This window comes from Eumetopias jubatus, unplaced genomic scaffold, assembly GCF_037043125.1.
Source record: "Eumetopias jubatus isolate StellerSeaLion01/CBP00866 unplaced genomic scaffold, mEumJub1_p1.0 scaffold_6, whole genome shotgun sequence".
Lineage (NCBI taxonomy): Eukaryota > Metazoa > Chordata > Mammalia > Carnivora > Otariidae > Eumetopias > Eumetopias jubatus.
In genome coordinates, this window is record NW_028274812.1 from 22,519,493 (window position 1) to 22,539,996 (window position 20,504).

Here is a 20,504-nt window from a genome sequence, read left to right on the forward strand (position 1 = left end):
AGGACGTATAATCTAGGTAGGTAGTCATTGGCCATAAAAGCGGAGTTCTCTTGGGTTTCCATAGAGACATCTAGACCTAAAATGTTTTAAGCACTGCTGCTTTTAAAATGAGTCTCAGTAAAAATAGCAAAAACCAAATCTCTTAAAAAAAAATCATTAAAAATTTTTTTAAAGTAGTAAAGTTCCTGGTTAAAAATCCACGTTGAAGCCAAAGCTTGTCCTTCACAGTCTTTCTGCATCAACTGGCCTTGAGTAGCCTTGGGGAGAAGAGGCATCAAGAACTGGTTTCTCTGCCTTTTGGCAAAGGAATGAGACTACACTGACTTCATCTATGAAGACAACTGCCAACTATTTTCTTACTTCGTAAATTGTTAATTGTGTGTGGTGAAGAAAAGGGTGATGGGTGACGTTATTTTTATGGGTAAGCCTGGCATAAGTTCTGGTGAAAGTTTGACATCTTTAGGATCTTCTGTTTTTTTCAAGTTGAGCTAATAAAAAAGAGGCTCATGGGATTATTTCACACCTGATTTTTAAGTGAATATTGAGCTAAACACCACGTGTTAGGGAGAGTTTGTCGTCTGGCTGAAGAAGCATGAACTTATGAGTCTAGAACAGGAGTCAGCAAAATCTGGCCCGCGGGCCAAACCCAGCCTGCTGCCTCTTTTAATACCACTAACTAGTTAAAAATGGTTTTATGTTTTGAAGTGGTTGAAAAAAAATCAAAAGACTTTAGTGACCTGTGAACATTGTATGAAATTCAAATTTCAGTGTCCACAAATTGCTTTATTGAAGCATAGCATGCCCATTTTCGTGTGGTCTGGAGCTGCCCCTGTGCTTCTATAGTGGGTCAAGTGGTGGTGACAGAGACCAGTGGCTCCCAAAGCCCAAAATATTTCATGTCTGGCTCTTCAGGACAATGTTTGTTCCTGCTTGGTCTAGAGAATATGAAATGTTGAGGTTCGATCTCTAAGGTGCTTGTTGAAGTTCTAGGACGTTGGAACTGAAGAGTGTGGCTCATTGGGCAGCGGTGGTAAATTGCTTTAGTACCGTGATTTTTTTTTTTTTTTTGAAGTCAGTTTATAAATACAAAAGAGAAATCCAAGCTCCTAAAATATTTATTCTGGCTTAGAATATTTTGTTTCCTTACATACACTTTAAGAGGCAAGGAGAAAAGATCATTTATCAATTTATTTCAGTAAGAATAAAAATATTTATGATTTTCACATAAAATATATTATCAACTATTTATCATCTGTGAGAAGTTACTCTAATGGCAGAAATCTGTTGGACCCTTTTAAAAACCAGGACTCAAACAGAAACTGTCTCCATCCCATCCCCATCACTGTGCCTCCGCCGGTTCTCCCTGTAACAGGTTTGATAATCCTTTGGTGCTAGAATTACATACACTGAGTTTGAAGAAAGACAAAAAAATAAGCACTTATTAGGAATTTTGGTTTTTTTTACCCAACATTGAGTTCAGGACAAAGCCTTACATTTATGTCTAAATTTTAAGTTGCAAAAACAAAGCAAAAAACAAAAAAACAAGTAAGTTCTAAGTTGCATAGTAAAGCAGGATTCGAAGGAGACTTATGAAGGAAGACACCTGCTGTGCCCGGATGGGCTGGTGGGGTTTGGAAGGTAGGTGGGAGGGTGAGGGACAGTGTAGCAATAGGTGCTAGAGAGGAAGGTGACCATCATGTGAAGACATAGGGAAGGGATGCTTGGGCCGACTTATAATAAGATCCACTTCTTTTCCAAGAAGGGGTAATTTTTCATTTCTTTCTGATGTGCGATTTCCCACTTGTTCCTGGAGTATGTGTGTTTTGGGGTGGGGTGGGGACTTGCCAGGGACAAATGTTCTGACATAACAGTCACTGTGGTAAGAAGACTAGAATTACACATCACTCGGCAAGATTTGAGCTGTGGGGGGACGGAGCTTGTCAATATTAGAAGCTAATATTCACGTCGGAATTGCCAGGTTCTATTCATATGTTACCTTGTTAATCCTCGTACTGTTACCATCTCCCCTTTACATCAGGGAAACTGAGGCCCAGAGAGATGAAGTCGCAGGGTCGCAGCGTACTAAGTGACGGTGTCAGCCGAATCAGCTGGGCTATGCCAAGGTAATAGCCCTCAGGTTTTCGTGCCTTAGAACAAAGTTTTAATTCCTTCATGCTTCACTTCTTGTCCATCTCAGGTCAGGCCAGGGGTTTAGGTTAAACTCCACCATCTGGAACGCCATCAGGCACTGTGGCAGGGACGAGAGAAGATGGTGAATAAGGCTCAGTGTCTTAGATCAGGGCTTCACCTGCTTGAATGTGCAGATGAATTGCTCAAGGGGCTCATTAAATGCACATTGTGATTTCAGAGGTCTGGGATGGGCCTGCCCTTGGGCATTTCTAGAAAGCCTCCAGGGGAGTCCTATACGGGAGCTGGGACCCCCCTTGAGTAAGGAGTGCTTACTGGATTTTGCCCAGAAGTGACAGGTCATTTCTGTTCACGTAAGTCACGTAGCCATGCCTAACGTCAAGGTGGCAGGAGATGTAATCTACCATCTACCTCAGGAGGAGGAGAACTGAAGTATTTGTGAACCATCTAGGGAAGAGGAGAAAACGTGAAGTCAGGATTCGAATTCAGACAGGCTGTCCCCAGAGTGGGAGCTCTCTTATCAGTCCACACAGTCATAGGTGTCGGTCCCTTCTCTGTCGAGAGAGAGGGCAGCGTGACGGCAGCTGGCCTACTTGGTGGCCACCAGTCAGGGTAGCCCTCCCTGGGGACCGACCAGTTGCACCTGACTCGTGTGGCACTGATGCTGGGTATCCCAGGCAGCTTGGTGTCAAAGGCAGCCGTTGTCAACATGATGTCGCAACTCTGTGAAAATGTTTCATTTTGTTCTTAATAATAGGCTGACATCTATTAATTAATTAATTTTTATTCAAAGCATACCTTAGAGCAGATTCGAGCCTTCCCCTAGGACTCTCTCTCGTCCAATATTCTGCCATGCTTTCCTGTTTCGGACAAGGGGTGCCGTTAGAGCCAGCATCCAGGGGATTGTGCAGGATCCTGGGAACGCCCACGGGTGTGTGTCCACACAGGCACACCACTCATCATGTATGTGTGCTGGAAAGCGCTGGAGTTGCTGCTCTGGAAGCGTCCTAGGCTTGGGGTCAGCGAAACAAACACAATTCCCGGATGGTGGTGGCTGAGAAGCAGCTTCTCTGAGCCTGCAGCCTATCTGCAGAACTGTGACCTTCTGACGGGATCATGCACAACTGAGGACTAGGGGAGTGAGTGGTGGAGTCCAGGCTTCCGCCAGGGTCTGTATGTGGCGCACAGTGGACTGGGTTCCTCACAGCCCAGGGAACATGGCACTGCCTTTCCCTGGCCTTCCAGTGCCCTCAGAAAGCCCTGCACTCCTTTCTACCACAGCCCACTCTGCTGTGGGTTCCTTAGGCTGAAGTGTGGACAAACAATTCAGAAACATAGGTTTCAGCAAGACCTCTGTCCGCTTTGAAAACCTGATCTGCAAATGATACATGGAATGAGAGAAGATTGTTCTTCCTCCATTAGAGAAAAAAACAACTTCCCAAAAAGGAGAAACCGAAATAAAGGTACATCTCCGTTTTACATAATAATTACAGTTGAGCTTTCACAATTACCCCACTACGCTAGTGGACCCAGTCAGCAATTTAGCTAAACATGAGGGCAAAAATGGGGCCTTGGCAGTTTTTCCTTTAGAAAGTCAGGTTTGCCATGTTGAAAAATGCTTGCACCCCCGCCCACCTGTTCTGTTGTTGATGGTGGGGAGAGCTGGGTAAACCGGATCATTCCTCCAGAGACGCGTTGGTCCTGTAATGCTCAGAGTTCAATTAAAATATGCAGGTGCATGCCAAGTTAATAATTAAGGGAAAATAATAAAACAAAGTATTACCATTTTTATTAACTACTCAGACTGATACCTACAGTAGGCCTTTTCTAAATTAACGGGACAGAATTCTACTGCTTGCCTGTTGTAATCCTAATCCTGGGAGGTATTACCAGTGATCTTTCTCGGCTGTTCATGCCCTTTGGAAGAAGCCCTGTCACTCCACCAGCGATCCTGACTTCACATGAAAGTGCTTCCAGCTTTTAATCCCGCCTGCACTGGCACGGATTAGAAAGTCATTTCTTTCAATGACATTTCTCTATTGGAGGGCTAAAGAAGTTAAGGATGTCAGCTTGATTTTTATAAGGGCAATGTCACCGTCTGGATTCAAATGCTAAACACTTTCAGGAAAGATTACATTTCTTCTCGACCTGGGAGAAATGCCGTCTTGTCAGTGAGACGCTATACTGGCAGGACGCCAAGGGGAGCGCAGCAGGCCGCCTGCTCCTCAGGTAAGCCCGCAACAGCACACGGTGGTCTTTTATCCTAAGCACATTTTCTCAACCTCATAAGCCTCTAGCATGATTTTATTCTTCCCTTCAAAGTCCTGCGTTCTCCAGGAAATCTTTTCCAATGACTCCAGCCCACAATGATCGTTTTCTTCAAAACTCCTACCTAGTGTCACATGGTTTAATCGCAATTGGTCTCTAATTATAGTAATTAGATTGCAAGCTCTTCCAAAGCAAGGATTTAGCCCAATGCTAGGCCCAGAGGCGGTTTCAGTAAATGCTTGCCGAGTGATGGATTTGCAGTTCTGGATGGTTTCCAGTAAGCAGGATGAACGGGTGACTTCTCACTCCCGAGAGAACACCATCCAGCCTTCCTGGACCGAACAGACCCCCGGTCTACAGGCACTTTTGCTAAGGCCTCATTGCTAGACAGTGGGGCAGCCAAGGGAGCATGACGTAGATGATCCCCAGTGTCTTCCTCCAGCTCATCTCTTCTCATTTGGAAACCTGCATTTTGGACTCAGGCTTGCGATTTCCCATTATCAGGTTTGAGAAATCAGGAAGTGGTTGAGGGTCAGGGAGGTAAAAATATTTATATCTGCTTTGCTAGAACCTAACTTTTCTTGCAGAGGGATAACAAATAAAAGGGAGCACCCGTTACCTCTTTCAGAGCAACTAAAATGCTGTGTGGAGATTGATTTATATAACTTTCTTGCTAGATTATTCCAGACACTGGATTAATATTTTAATCATATCCCCTGGAGAGGAAAAGGCAGCTGGTGAAATTGTTGGAGGTGACATGCCAATCTACATAGAAACCAAGTGTGGTTTGGAGACCACCATGGAAATAGTAACTTCAGTCATCAAGTAGAGAATGAAAGGAAGAAAGAAACCAGATAAGTTTTCCAGGATCAAGAAGTTATTTTTATTATAAACTAACCTTAGGGAGACCATAAGATTTATTATTATTTTAACATTTAAATTCAAATACTGATGGCTTTATCTTTTCACTGCTGATTACTCTTGGCAACAGCAGAGTGCGAGGAGTGCAGTAGAACATCCTTCATCTTTTTAAGTTGCCATTTGTGTATATACGATCAGTTGTGCAGGCAAAACATGGCAATGAGCACACAGTGGCACAATTTATGTCTCGCTACAGGATTTCTCTTTCCCTGTGAACTTGACTTCCCAAGACCTGAATTCTAACCTTTGGTATGAATTCACTGGCATCCTGAAATCAAAAGGAAGACGGAGGTCTTTTTCTGCTTTTGTTCCTTTGCAGACCTGGATAACACCAAATCTTTACAATGGTCTGTAGTTGGCACTAGCAACAAGCATCTGGAGTGTAACATGTTGGGCTCTGGGAAATGCAATCCTCTGCTTGGGAACTGCCCTCAGATGGAAACTGATGTTTAGATTCTTAATGGGAATTTGTTTGTGCTTCTGAATTCTGTGGGATTAAGGCTGGTGCTGTGATATTCTCATGTGTTCCGTTGACCCTTAGGTATTTTAGAAAAGAAGGAAATGAGAGTCTGAGGGTTGAAATAATCAAACTTTGGAGGTGCTAAGGCTCTACTCCGATTATATTGGCAGACGGCCCAGGGTGCAGCTGCTGACGAAGAATCCCAGATTCCACCCGAAGGCCCAAATACCACCTCTTCTGTCTGTAACTGAGTCAGTAAAAGGAAATAGGGTAGGGCAGCATTTTGGACTGAAATTTCTCTGCGGGAGCAACAGATTGAATTGATAATGGGAGAAAGTTTGTACTGTTAACCTTTATAAGGTGGCCTAGTAAATTTCATGAGTTTTATAGGGCTGGCATACTATTTGGGCCATATTTTCATCTGGTGCTCATTGTTCACCTTGCCTGGTTGGATAGCATACCTGAGCGGGATCCAAGATGAGAAAGAGAAGTGGGGCTGACTGTGGCATTGGGGCTAATGTAATGAATGTCCTGGCCTGTTTTGGCTGCTTCTTGAGGCCACAACAGAGAGGCATTCATAAAAGCCCTGAGGGGATGAAATGGCCATCTCTTTGACACCAAGAACATATGGAGAAAGAGAGGGTAAGAGAAGGTATGGAGGAAGTGGCTCCATGAAGGAGAGTGTTCTCTCCCGTCCTCCCTTCCTGAGGAGGACAGCATCGCTTGGCGTAGACTGTGGCTCTGATTAATTTCACTGGCTTAATAAGAGAAATAGACAAAAAGAGAAGAATGTTGGTGTCTAAGGGAAAGTAAGTCACTTCTCTATTCGTGCTCTTGGTTAGTTAGGGGAAGAGCATTGATTTGTCTCCGTGCTAATGGACAAAACTACACTGTGAAGTTAGAAGGCACTTTGGACTCTCGTAAGAGGCTGGGAAAGATGGCTTGGAAGCAGCTGAGAAACAGCGCTCTTGGCATTTGTCCAAACCCTGTGTCTTCTCTCTCGTGAGTGGCTTTTCCTTGCACTGGAACGTAACCTCTGAGATTCAGTTTTTGATTTACACTTAGGGTGGCTATGGGTAGTTCCACACCAAAGGGATGTTTTGAATCAAGGCCTATGAGCTAACCTTACTTAGTGTTCTCTGCAATGTAGCCTAGCTAGAAATGAAGCTGATGGAACACATGCTCCTTCATTAGAATAACTAGTAGTAGCTAATATTCATTGCCTCCCTATTGCGTGCCAGGCACAGCTGTAGAGGCTTTGCACCTATTACATGATCCTTGAAGCAAACTTAGGAGGTTACTATTCTTTTCCCACTTAAGGAGTGAGTTAATAGAGGTTTATAGGGTTTAATTTGCTCAAGATCACAGAGTTAGGCAGATGCAGAACCAGAATTTAAACTCTGGAAGCTCACATTTCTTAACTATCGTACTAAACTGTTTGAAGGAGATTACCCAAATAGGAAAGAACAAAAAGGATGCTGATTCTTGTTTCCTGCCCAGCCCTCCACTGAAACAAAACACTCCTAACTTGGATTTATTCATGAGGCTGGCCTTTGGCTTCTTGCAGTAGGTACTGAATTTGAATGTCTATTTTTTAATTATTATTATGTTATGTTAATCACCATACATTACCTCATTAGTTTTTGATGTAGTGTTCCATGATTCATTGTTTGCATATAACACCCAGTCCTCCATGCAGAGCATGCCCTCTTTAATACCCATCACCGGGCTAACCCATCCTCCACCCCCTCCCCTCTAGAACCCTCAGTTTGTTTCTCAGAGTCCATAGTCTCCCATGGTTCCTCTCCCCCTCTGATTTCCCCCCTTCATTCTTCCCTTCCTGCTCTTTTTCTTTTTCTTTTTAACATATAATGTATTATTTGTTTCAGAAGTACAGATCTGTGATTCAACAATCTTACACAATTCACAGCGCTCACCATAGCACATACCCTCCCCAGTGTCTATCACTCAGCCACCCCATCCCTCCCACCCCCCACCACTCCAGCAACCCTCAGTTTGTTTCCTGAGATTAAGAATTCCTCATATCAGTGAGATCATATGATACATGTCTTTCTCTGATTGACTTATTTCGCTAAGCATAATACCCTCCAGTTCCATCCACGTCATTGCAAATGGCAAGATTTCTTTTTTTTATGGCTGCATAATATTCCATTGTATATTTATTCCACATCTTCTTTATCCATTCATCTGTCGATGGACATCTTGGCTCTTTCCACAGTTTGGCTATTGTGGACATTGCTGCTATAAACATCGGGGTGCATGTACCCCTTCAGATCCCTACGTTTGTGTCTTTTGTGTAAATACCCAGTAGTGCAATTGCTGGATTGTATGGTAGCTCTATTTTCAACTTTTTGAGGAACCTCCATACTGTTTTCCAGAGTGGCTGCACCAGCTTGCATTCCCACCAACAGTGTAGGAGGGTTCCCCTTTCTCTGCAGCCCCGCTAACATCTGTCATTTCCTGACTTGTTAATTTTAGCCATTCTGACTGGTGTGAGGTGGTATCTCATTGAGGTTTTGATTTGGATTTCCCTGATGCCGAGTGATGTTGAGCACTTTTTCCTGTGTCTGTTAGCCATTTGGATGTCTTTGGAAAAATGTCTGTTCATGTCTTCTGCCCATTTCTTGATTGGATCATTTGTTCTTTGGGTGTTGTGTTGAGTTTGATAAGTCCTTTATAGATCTTGGATACTAGCCCTTTATCTGATATGTCATTTGCAAATATCTTCTCCCATTCTGTCAGTTGTCTTTTGGTTTTGTTGACTGTTTCCTTTGCTGTGCAAAAGCTTTTTGTCTTGATGAAGTCCAAATAGTTCGTTTTTGCCCTTGCTTCCCTTGCCTTTGGAGATGTTTCTAGGAAGAAGTTGCTGCGGCGGAGGTCGAAGAGGTTGCTGCCTGTGTTCTCCTTTAGGATTTGGATGGACTCCTGTCTCACATTTAGGTCTTTCATCCATTTTGAGTCTATTTTTGTGTGTGGTGTAAGGGAATGGTCCAGTTTCATTCTTCTGCATGTGGCTGTCCAATTTTCCCAACACCATTTGTTGAAGAGACTGTCTTTTTTCCACTGGACATTCTTTCCTGCTTTGTCGAAGATGAGTTGACCATAGAGTTGAGGGTCCATTTCTGGGCTCTCTATTCTGTTCCATTGATCTATGTGTCTGTTTTTGTGCCAGTACCATACTGTCTTGATGATGACAGTTTTGTAATAGAGCTTGAAGTCTGGATTTGTGATGCCACCGGATTTCCTTTTCTTTTTCAACATTCCTCTGGCTATTTGTGGTCTTTTCTGGTTCCATACCAATTTTAGGATTGTTTGTTCCATTTCTTTGAAAAAAGTGGATGGTATTTTGATGGGGATTGCATTGAATGTGTAGATTGCTCTAGGTAGCACTGACATCTTCATAATCTTTGTTCTTCCAATCCGTGAGCATGAAATGTTTTTCCATTTCTTTGTGTCTTCCTCAATTTCTTTCATGAGTATTTTATAGTTTTCTGAGTACAGATTCTTTGCCTCTTTGGTTAGATTTATTCCTAGGTTTCTCACGGTTTTGGGTGCAATTGTAAATGGGATCGACTCCTTAATTTCTCTTTCTTCTGTCTTGTTGTTGGTGTATAGAAATGCCACTGATTTCTGTGCATTGATTTTATATCCTGCCACTTTACTGAATTCCTGTATGAGTTCTAGCAGTTTTGGGATGGAGTCTTTTGGGTTTTCCACATAAACTATCATATCATCGGCAAAGAGTGAGAGTTTGATTTCTTCTTTGCCGATTTGGATGCCTTTTATTTCTTTTTGTTGTCTGATTGCTGAGGCTAGGACTTCTAGTACTATGTTGAATAGCAGTGGTGATAGCGGACATCCCTGCCGTGTTCCTGACCTTAGGGGGAAAGCTCTCAGTTTTTCCCCATTGAGAATGATATTCGCTGTGTGTTTTTCATAGATGGCTTTTATGATATTGAGGTATGCACCCTCTATCCCTATAGTTTGAAGATTTTTGATCAAGAAAGGATGCTGTACTTTGTCAAATGCTTTTTCTGCATCTATTGAGAGGATCATCTTGAATGTCTTTTTCTACTGTGTGTGTGTGTCTTGTATTTAAAAGAAAAATTAACAAAGCAAATCTTCTAGAAGGAAAAGAACTGTTTTACTTGTGAGAACAGATCCCAGGGTACTTATAAAATTAAAAAATATAATTGGATCATCAGCTTGGTTCTTTGCAAATGGTGGAAATAAAATTGCATGATTCTGTAAAAAAAACTCCAGTGAGACAGGTCCTGTTAAGGATGCATGGATGAACTGCCAATACCTTTGCATATTCTGTAATTGTTTCTTCAAAACAACAGCACACATTTTCACTCTTATTTTTATATTACCATTAGGTATTGTGCTAAGTGATTTACATGTATTTTCTCACATTAATACGGATGTGATAGGTTTTACCATCATGTATCACTTACCTACTATCACAGCAATGCTGCATAACAAGAACCCACAAAACCTCAGTGGCATACAAAAATAACTAGTTATTGTTTTTACATCTAGAGTGATTGGCTAAAAGGATCTGCCAATCTTGGCTGGACTGGCTTATGGCATGTAGGGTTTGGCTCACTGAGGACTGATGTAGCCTGGCCCTGGTTCAGGTGAATGGGCAATGCATCTTCTCCATTTATTTTTCTCCTGTCCTCCAACAGGCTGGGCTGGGCATGTTCTGTTGGTGATTAAAGAGCTGCAAGCTCTGATTGCAAACTCTGAATAAATCTGATTGCATACGTCCATTTCAACCTTCTGCTTGCTGTGTGTCTCACTGGTCAAAGCGCATAGTCTCAATAGCTAAGTGTAAGGATGGGGAATTATGCACTCCATCCCTTGGGAGAGCATTGTGAAACAGCATGGCAAAAGGCATGAGTATAGCAATGCTGAACAAATGGGCCCATTTTTGCAATCAATCACATACTCTTTTTTTTTTTTTTTTTCAGGTGGAGAACTTGAGACATGGAAGTTTGCCTAGGGTCACATAGATATTAAATGGTAGAGCTTGAGTTTGAACCTGGGTTTATCTTTTCTTAAAGCTGGAACTCTTAATAATCTACTATAAATGCAAGATTTAGAAACTAGTTCTGCTTCCCCTTCCTTTCCACATATGAATAATCTTTTCCCTCCCTTTTTATGCATCTTCACCAATGAAGACAAAATGCAGCTGTTGATATTATAGAATGAGCACAGACTTTTAAATCAGTGCTTGACCTCATTTTACATTTTGTAGTCTTTCAGATCTCTCTCACCTGCCAGAGTTTAGAAATATACTGAGTATAAAATCTCTTAATGATCTTACTCCTCTCCTCTGCAGACCATCCTAGCATTACCCCAATCTGCCTATATTAGCAGTAACTATAAATGAAGATGATACTCTTATACAGATTCCTTTTTCAAAAAAGCCAGTTGACAGTAGCATCTTTAAGACTGGCCAGAAAGTTGTACATTTTAGCAATTGACAAATGTGGACTCTAATCTGATAGAAAATCTAGTCTTTGTATCAACTGCCCTTTCAACAAATGTGTTGTAGCCTAGTTTTGCCTTGTAACTTGCTGCTACTATTGTTATTCCTTTTACTAAGCCAATTTCATGGCACTGGGTTTTGAAGAAAGTTGAAAAGTTTTTTCTACTTCTGTTGACCCTGGAAGCAAAACATCAGAAGGGCACATTCATACATGGTGCTTGCCAGAAATCCATTCCTAAAGAAGAAATTCGACGGTGTACCCTTTGGCTCTTGACCCCCTGGTCCTGGAATGCTGACAATATAACAGACACAACTTTCTGCTTTCAAAAAATTGAAAGGAAATTTTTTATGGGCCTCTGAGGACTGCTGAGGGTCCATCAGGGTTTTTGTGAACACCCCATGGGTCAGAAAGGTGTTGGGCATCTCCTTAGAAATTCAGAATTTTGGGCGCCTGGGTGGCTCAGTTGGTTAAGCGACTTCCTTCGGCTCAGGTCATGATCCTGGAGTCCCTGAATCGAGTCCCGCATCGGGCTCCCTGCTCAGCGGGGAGTCTGCTTCTCCCTCTGACCCTCCCCCCTCTCATGTGCTCTCTCTCTCAAATAAATAAATAAATAAGTAAATCTTAAAAAGAAAAAGAAATTCAGAATTTGGAAGGGGCACCATAATGAAGAAAGGGGGTGAATTTAGAGAGAGGTGATACTGTGAAGATGAAGGGACATTTGCTCTGAAATGAGGGAAAAACCAAGGCTGATCAGTTTTAATCAAGATACAAATGTTTGAGAGAGACAAAAATTCAATTCGGATTCTTTGTGAACATAAAAATTTTGGGAACTTGAATTTGTGCTGTATCTGCTCATCCTAGCACCCACTACACATGTGGCACTTACCTGTTCTCCCACAACACCATAAACTTAACGAGGGCAGGGACTGTGTGTGTCTTGACTGGTGTTATTATTATTATTTTTTATTTGAGAGAGCACAAGTGGGGTGGGGAGGGGCAGATGGAGAGGGAGAAGCAGACTCCCCGCTGAGCAGGGAGCCCAACATGGGGCCTGGAGTCATGACCGAGCCGAAGGCAGTTGCTTAACTGACTGAGCCACCAGGCACCCCTTGACTGGCATTATTAACATAGAGTAGCTCAATGCATTGCACTAGTGTCCACTACATAACTATTTGCTAATCAAATGTCCCAGAACCAGCTAGTCCTTCTGTTGTTTTCGTCTAGCAAACACTCAGAAACTGCCTTTATCTTGCACAACAAAAGAATAACCTATGAGTTGGACGTAATGTGGGAGTTAAATAAAATATAATACCAGTATTTAATTGTGTCCTGAAGGAAATGTTTCTCATTGTGGTAGAGAGGGAAGGAACATCACTGTAAGTCAAGGGACCTGTCTTCTCACTGTAGCTCTGGTTTTGATCTTGGTCACATGACCTAACAGCAGCTCTCCCATGTATCCAATTGGAATAACAAGTAATGTGTTATATTTGAAAATGCTCCAGAAGTAAAAGTACAAATTAATACTAGGTACCATCATTGTATAAAATACAAGTTAAACTGGAAAGTGGAACTCCAGATACAGGAGCCAGGGAAGGTGCCCTGCATTTCGTTTTTTCCAACTTGCATACAACTTCTGTGCCTAACTTAGTGCATGATCAACAGTTGGTATTCAGAATGTGTTTATGGAATGAATGAATGATCCTCAACTGCAACATAGAATCATAAAGATGATCTTAGATGGCTATTCTTGTCTCTTTGTTTATAGATGAGGATTTTCATATGTTATTGTCATGCAGTTGAATTGTTAAAAATTTATGTAAGGAATATAGAGTCATAAGACAGAGTTTCTGCCCTTAAGAAACTTCCTATCTCATTGGTTCACAAGACTTAATTAGCTCCTGTCTCCTCAAATTAAACAGTAATAAAAGGCAATAGGAGAGTCCTAGTTAAGTTTATTTGGATGTAGGGAGGAATATTTACTCTGGCCAACTTAAGGGGGAAAAATGTATGGCTCACAGAAATGAAGGACATGTGCAGAGCCAAGTCCAGCCAAATCCTGTACCTCCCAGGATCTGGGGGTTAGACTAGGACACAGGCTCATCAGATCTCTGCAGCCTGGCTGGTTTAGCTCCCTCCATTTTCTCCTCCCGTCCCTCCATACAGGACTTAGATTCCTGTGAGACAAGAGTCTAGTTGGCATGACGAAGCATACATGCTCACAGTTTGGCCAAGAAAGAGCAGCTAGGCAAGACTTCATGTCGTACAGACCGCGTAGTTGCCCGAGCACAATTCAGGTGCACCTCTGAGATGCAGTGGGTCCTATCAACAGTATTATAAGAGTTCAGAGAAGGGAGATTCTGGAGAGACTTCACAGATGCAAAGGGGCTCAAGCTGGACCTTTAAGGATGGGTAGGAGTGAGATAAATGAAGAAGAGGAAAGATTTCAGCCAGGGCACAAGAGAAGCAAAGGTTTAGGGTTAGGATTGAGCCTGATGTGTTAACCAAAGGCAGAAGTGGTGGAGACGGAGAAGACAGATGTTAATAAAAGGTCCTTGGATTTATTTCTGTAGAGAGTGAGAATAGATAGCAGGTTTAAACAATAAACCAATGGTTCAGGCAGAGAAACAGTAAATGTAGAGTTAATTGCACAGAAAACATTCAGGGAAAGCATCGGGGGAAGCCTATATATTTTTGAAAGAAAACCAGAAAAGTAAATGGTACATTGGAAGAAGCTTCTGGGTATGAGATTGAGAACCCAGGTGAAGGAGAGAGTCTTGAAGAAGGAGAGTCGCTGCTTGTCCAAAGACTGAAGGACAAGATGGGGACTAGATGGGGATGGAGATACCAGCATAATGGTTTAGATGACACTTGTTCTAAATACACTAAGTCTTAGCAACATGTGGTAGAAATCACTGCTGAGTGAAGGGGAGCAATGGTGGATGAGCCTCAGAGTGAAGATGCTTTAGAATATCCAATGTGCTCAGGCCACAGTGCTTACAAATCAACAAGGGGTCAGTGAACAATTACAAAACAACACCTCTGCTTGGTTAAAGTTAGCATGAATTTGAGCAAACTTTCCAGATGACTGGGTGTTTCCAGATGGAAACTCTTTTTGGTTAATATTCAAAAGGTAGGGTTTCCAAACCTTTGGAGCAGATTTTAAAGATAAGAGAATTTATTCAGGAATTTAACTTTTGTTCCTAGACTTAAAGGATTATTGGAAATATTTGGAAGACAACAGATTGGCATATTTTGTGATGATTTACACCCTTTATTTACATATGGAGCAGTTGCCACAGAAGTCTCTTGATCTTATATCATTTCAGAAAATAAATGTATTACTAGAAACACCAGACGTTTTAGTGTTTGACTTAGCACTGAAATAGCACTGAATAGAATATCTTTAGCCATTTTCAACCTTCTTCTGTGCTTCTCCAGTATTTATGCTGGAGTTATCTCAAAAATGGACTCAGGGAGAAAGCATGAACCTACAAGCAATCCTTAACCTCAAATATTTGATCTATGTCATCACATCTATGTTCAGAATCTGCTTAGAAAAGACAAACCAGGGAGTTTGGCTTCTCTTTACCCCTTTGAAAGAGTCAACCTTTAAGGCTTATTAGTGAGCCAGATTCTCCCCACCCCTAAGCCATCCAGCAGTGACCCTTTCTCAGTCTGCTTAAGGCAATGCACAAATAATTGCTTTATGTCATAGACCTGTTTCTGCAAAAATTCAAATAAGCCAAATGCTATTGCTCCCCCCAAAAGCCCACGAATCATGTTTTAATAAAAAATAATCACTTATTATGTATCTGTTTAAAATGTCATGTATTGGATTTACTTACACTGAGATACATCAACACTTTAGAAACATGATCTATGGGGTACCTCTCTGGTCTTGAAGGGACTCATTAGTGCACAGTGTATAATTGTTCACAAGGAATAGCCTAGTTGCTGATAGGGCTAATCATAATAGTCTCAATAACTACCATGGAGAATTCTATTAAGTTGAGTTTGTACTGAGTTCTCTACAAATATTGTTTATTGAATATAGATCATCACAAGAGGGATACAAATGTAAATAATTCATATTCAATCATATAAAGTAGATAGTATTACGACAACTTACTTTACATATGAGTAAACTGAGGCTTAGGAAGATTAGGGCATCACACAATAAGTAATAAAGTCAGAATTGAGGCCACGTGTGGATAGTTCCAAAGCCCATGCTCTCACTGTGCATTATCATTTCCTGACTTACCAAGTGCTCCCATATGTGACATTATGCTAGGCTCTTCACCAGCAGCCTGTTCCCTTACTTGTTGTTTGTCTTTAATATTTTTTAATTAAAAGCTTTTAAACTTTTTATTTTAAATTAATTTAAAAATTAATGATGTTGTACAAAACAGTACCAAAAAAAAAAAAAAAATTCCTGTATATCCAGAGTCCTCAAATGTTAATCTTACATAACCACAGCACAATGACCAAAATCAGGAAATTAACACTGATGCAATTCTGTTACATCATCTACAGGCCTTAGTCGAATTTCCCCAGTTTCCCCATTCATGTCCAGGATCTAAATCAAGATGACATGTTGTCATGTCATTTAGTTGTCATGTCTCCTTGGTCTCCTTAGGGGCCAACCCTATACTTGCATGACCTCAGGGCTGAGCACCTCCTCCCATTTTGCCTCCTAGACACTTTGCTTGATTCATCCCTTTAAACTAGAACAGTTCCTAGTCTTTCTTTGTCTTTCATAACCTTAACACTTTAAAAAAGTACTACCCAGTTATTCTTGCAGAATGTTCCTCATTTGGGTTTGTCTGATGTTTCCTCATGAATAAATTTGGGTTGCACATTTTTGGTAAAAATACTATGGAAGTTGTGTCCTTCTCAGTGTGTCATACCAAGAGACACATGATTTGTCACGTCACTGGTGATCTTAACTGTGATCATTTGGTTAAGGTAGTATCTGCTAGATTTCCCCACTGTGAAGTCGATATCTTTCCTCTTTTATTAGTATTTTCTAGGGGAGCTACTTTGCAACTATATAAATAGCCATTTTCTCATAATACCTTTGCCACTAATTTTATCATTCATTGATAATTCTTGCCTAAAACAATGATAACTATAGTATTTTAAAATGGTGGCATTCTCTTCCCATCATTATTCATACATATATTAGTTAGAATTCCATTGTAAGGAATAGCTTTGTCTTCTTCCCTTCTTATTCAATTATTTATTTATATCAGCATGGACTCATGGATTCCTACTGTATTCTGTGGGGTATATTAATATCACTGGCTATTTTGTTTGTCCAAACTGTCCCCTATTTGGCCAAAAGACCCCTTCAAGTTTGGCTGTTATCCTTTTGACATGTTTCCCATCATTTTGTTTTATTACTTTTATTTTCTTAAGTGAATGGTCTTTTTATTGGGAAAAAAAAAAAGACTTGCATTTGCAACTTGAAATGGGTGTAAATTGTAATTTCTTCAACAGCAATGTTGATGCTTGTGCTGAAATCCAGAGCCACAGCTTCCTCTGCTGGCTCCAAGTCATGGTTCAGAAGGTTTTAAAACAGAGAGTCTAACCTTCCCTTGGTAAAGGTTTCTTTTTTAAAAATTAGTGTGAATGGTGACAGCCTGACATCCATTTCGCTCTAGTACAACACAGACAATGCTGAACCAGCACACACAGCATGCCACCAGGATGAGGGTCATCATTACCCTGGGTGGGGGCACACGGAAGTACGAGAGGGCTGTCCTGCTAGGTGGGGCTACGTCTAGACAATTTATCCTTCACCCATGTTTCTGCACAGCATCCTGCGATAAACCAATTTTAAATGTTTGTTTCCAGTAAACCAGCAATGGCAGTTTATACTAACAAATTGAATTAGAACCCATTTGAATAAGTTTTTTTTTAATTTATAAATCAGTTTATTTACAGATTTTATTTTTTCTTAAAGTACATTTCAGTTAACAAATCTATTTACACAGGTATACATGGGAACTCAGCCCAGTTATTTTACAGATCATACTTACCACACCCCAAGTCTTCTGTGCAAAGCTGCAATGGATGTGAATTTGAATAAGTTTTAAATTTTTTTTCAGTTTTTATTTTTAATACAAATGCCTGACTGTGCTCAGTTGTCAAGCTGCATGCATGAAAACCTGGCCAGCCCAAACAGTGTATTAATCATGAGCAAATGGAACTGCAAGGAGTCTGCTAAGTGCTTCCTTATCATTAAGGTAGTACAAGTGTTTATATCGTAAAACTGAGGCATAGCTTGATCTTTAGGGCACAGAACCACGAACTAATACGTGCAGATTTTGTGTGTGTGGACCGAAGGCACTTTTGACATTCAGTTTTGCTATACAGAAACAGAATGAGTAAATGAACTTTTTTTTTTTTTTTAGAGGTAAGTACAAGATTCAATTCGATTCTTCTAGAGGGGGAAAAGGAGTTGAAAGTAGGTCTTCATTTGGCAATTATCATCTGTATGAATTCGTCATAGCTGACTTGTCCATCTCCATCAATACCTGGTTCTCTGATCGTTTCATCTTCTTCATCTGTTAGTTTTTCTCCTAACTCAGTCATGACATGACGTAGCTCCGCCACACTGATGTAACCGTTGCCATCCTTGTCAAAGACTCGGAATGCCTGGCGAATTTCTTCTTCACTGTCTGTATCTTTCATTTTTCTAGCCGTCATAGTCAAAAATTCTGGGAATTCTATGGTGCCATGACCATCAGCATCCCCCTCGTTGATCATATCCTGCAATTCGGCTTCTGCTGGGCTCTGACCCAGTGACCTCGTGACAGTTCCAGGTTCGTTTGTTGTGATTTGTGATGGTCATCGCTGTCTTTGTCAAATAGGGAGAAAGCCTCCTTGAACTCAGCAGTCTGTCCTTCGGTCAGCTGATCATCCATGGTGCAAGGAAGGAAGAACAGAGGGAGGGAGGGTGGGTGGCTGTGCCAGCACAGAGGTTGTCCCGGGAGGTGTGGGGCAGGCAGTGCCCGGCGGCTGTGAGGACCGGGCAGCACCCGCCAGGATCCCAGCACCACTGTCGTCCCATCATTTTGTTTTAAAACACTCACTTTTTTGGCATGACAAGGTGTTCCAGACTCATCTTGTACTTTCTCTGCCTAGCCATGGCATGACCATTTCTCCGAAAAGCCCTGGTTCCTTTTGTTGGAGAACGGTATTCGGAAACCCAGAAATGGGCACTCATTGCTTTGGGTTTCTCCTCTCCTTTCTGTGCAGTTCTGTTCTCAATTTGTTATTATGTAGTGAGGTGGATTTGTTTGTCTTCTCTGCCTGTTTTACTAATGTTTTGCCCCTCACCCAGATTCACCCTTTGTGACCTACTCTGCAATAATGGGGCTGGAAATTAAGCGTTTCTCCTCCACAGAGAGCACGACGTGATTTACCAGTGAAGGGCACGGGGGTGGGGGGCGGGCGTTATAGGGGACAGGCACTTCTCTTCCCGGTTCTAGTGTGCTACTGTTTTGTTGGCCCCTCACCCCTACCACATGGCTGCCAGCAGTGTGTGGGAAAATCCAGTGCTGCTCCACCCCAGTGGCTTGTCCAGACCACATAGTTGCTTGGTGAGCTCACAGCCTTGGCCCCCGTCCATTGACCACCTCACTGTGGCACTCCCACCGTGGACATCACACACTCGTGCTGCTCTTCTGGTGAGCGGGTTTCCAGTACCCCAAGCCCTTTTGTGTGCCTCTCTGTTGTCTTGGCCACATCTACCCCAGGGGAGTGCTTTTTGGCTTGCCAGCCCCAGCTGTGTTTCCTTCCTGCCAGCTTCTGCCGGCCTGCACCCCAGAAGGGTAGTTCCTGCTTGCTCGGTGGCTGTGGAGCCGCTCTGGCCCAGGCAACCCCCTAATTTTTAGCATTCACTGAGTGTCTCCATCTTACCACACCCTCTCCGGTGAGATCGGAATCTCATCCTCGGGGAGAGGCTCCTTCCAAGTTTGTTCATTCCTTAGGCTCTCCATCTCCGCCTTAGAGCGTTCTTTAGAGTTCTCTATACACCTTTACAATTACTCCCCTGTGAGAGTTTATATTAAATTTCCCTGTTCAAACGACTGCCTGATTTCTACTTCCTGATGTGACCCTGACTCATACATACCCCCTATTGCATTCCCTTTCCCATCCTTGTTGATTTTATTTATCTACCTATCCTCAGTAAGTGAATCACTATGATGGTTGCTAAAAGTCCGAACTATATACAAACACTTACCAGGAAAAGTCACTCCCCTCTCCCTACTCTCCATTCTGTCCTGTTCTCATTTCCCCAGCCTTTCCAACTCATTCTACCTACTCCTTGGTTCTATCTCATTAGTTTCTTTTTTTTTTTTAATCCTAGCAGGCTTTTTTTTTTTTTTAAGATTTTATTTATTTATTTGACAGAGAAATACACAGCAAGAGAGGGAACACAAGCAAGGGGAGTGGGAGAGGGAGAAGCAGGCTCCTCGTTAAGCAGGGAGCCTGATGCAGGGCTCGATCCCAGGACCCTGGGATCAGGACCTGAGCCGAAGGCAGACGCTTAGCGACTGAGCCACCCAGATGCCTCTCATTAGTTTCTAGTTTATCCTTTATTTCCTTTCGCACTGTTGAGAAAATACATGCATGATTCCTGATTTCCTTTTCTGCAAAAGGTAGCATCCTATTGACATTCTTCTACATTTTGCCTTTTTTTTTCCCATTTCACAATATATCCTAGTAAGTGTACCATGCCAGCTCACAGGAATCTTTGTCATTCTTTTCACAGCTGTGTAGTACTCCACTGCCTGAGTGTACTAGACTTTACCCAGCCACTCTCTCAAGGATGGATATTTAAGCGGTTTCTGCACAAGGCTGCAGTGAATAATCTGTGCATACATATTTTTGTATTTTTGGAGATGTATCTTCAGGGCAGATTCCTAGAAGTGGGATTGCTGAGTTGGAAAGTCTGTCCACGACTTGTTTTGTTAGTCATCGCCAAGTTCCCCTTTCAAAGGGCTGTGCCAATTTGTATTCCCACCAGCCATGCATGAGTGTGCCTGTTTTCCCCAGCCTCACCAACAGGATGTGTTGTCATACTTTAAAATTGTTGCTTATCTGATAGGTTGAGAAATGGTGTAGTCCTAACTTGCATGTCTTTAATTATGAGCTATTTGAATATCTGTTCACAGGTT

The 20,504-nt window shown here is 41.9% G+C and overlaps 1 pseudogene; it reads right to left on the reverse strand.

The window, feature by feature from the left end:
* Window positions 1-17,793: 17,793 nt before the first annotated feature.
* Window positions 17,794-18,245, reverse strand: LOC114222769 (neo-calmodulin pseudogene; annotated as a pseudogene).
* Between the last annotated feature and the right edge of the window lie 2,259 nt (window positions 18,246-20,504).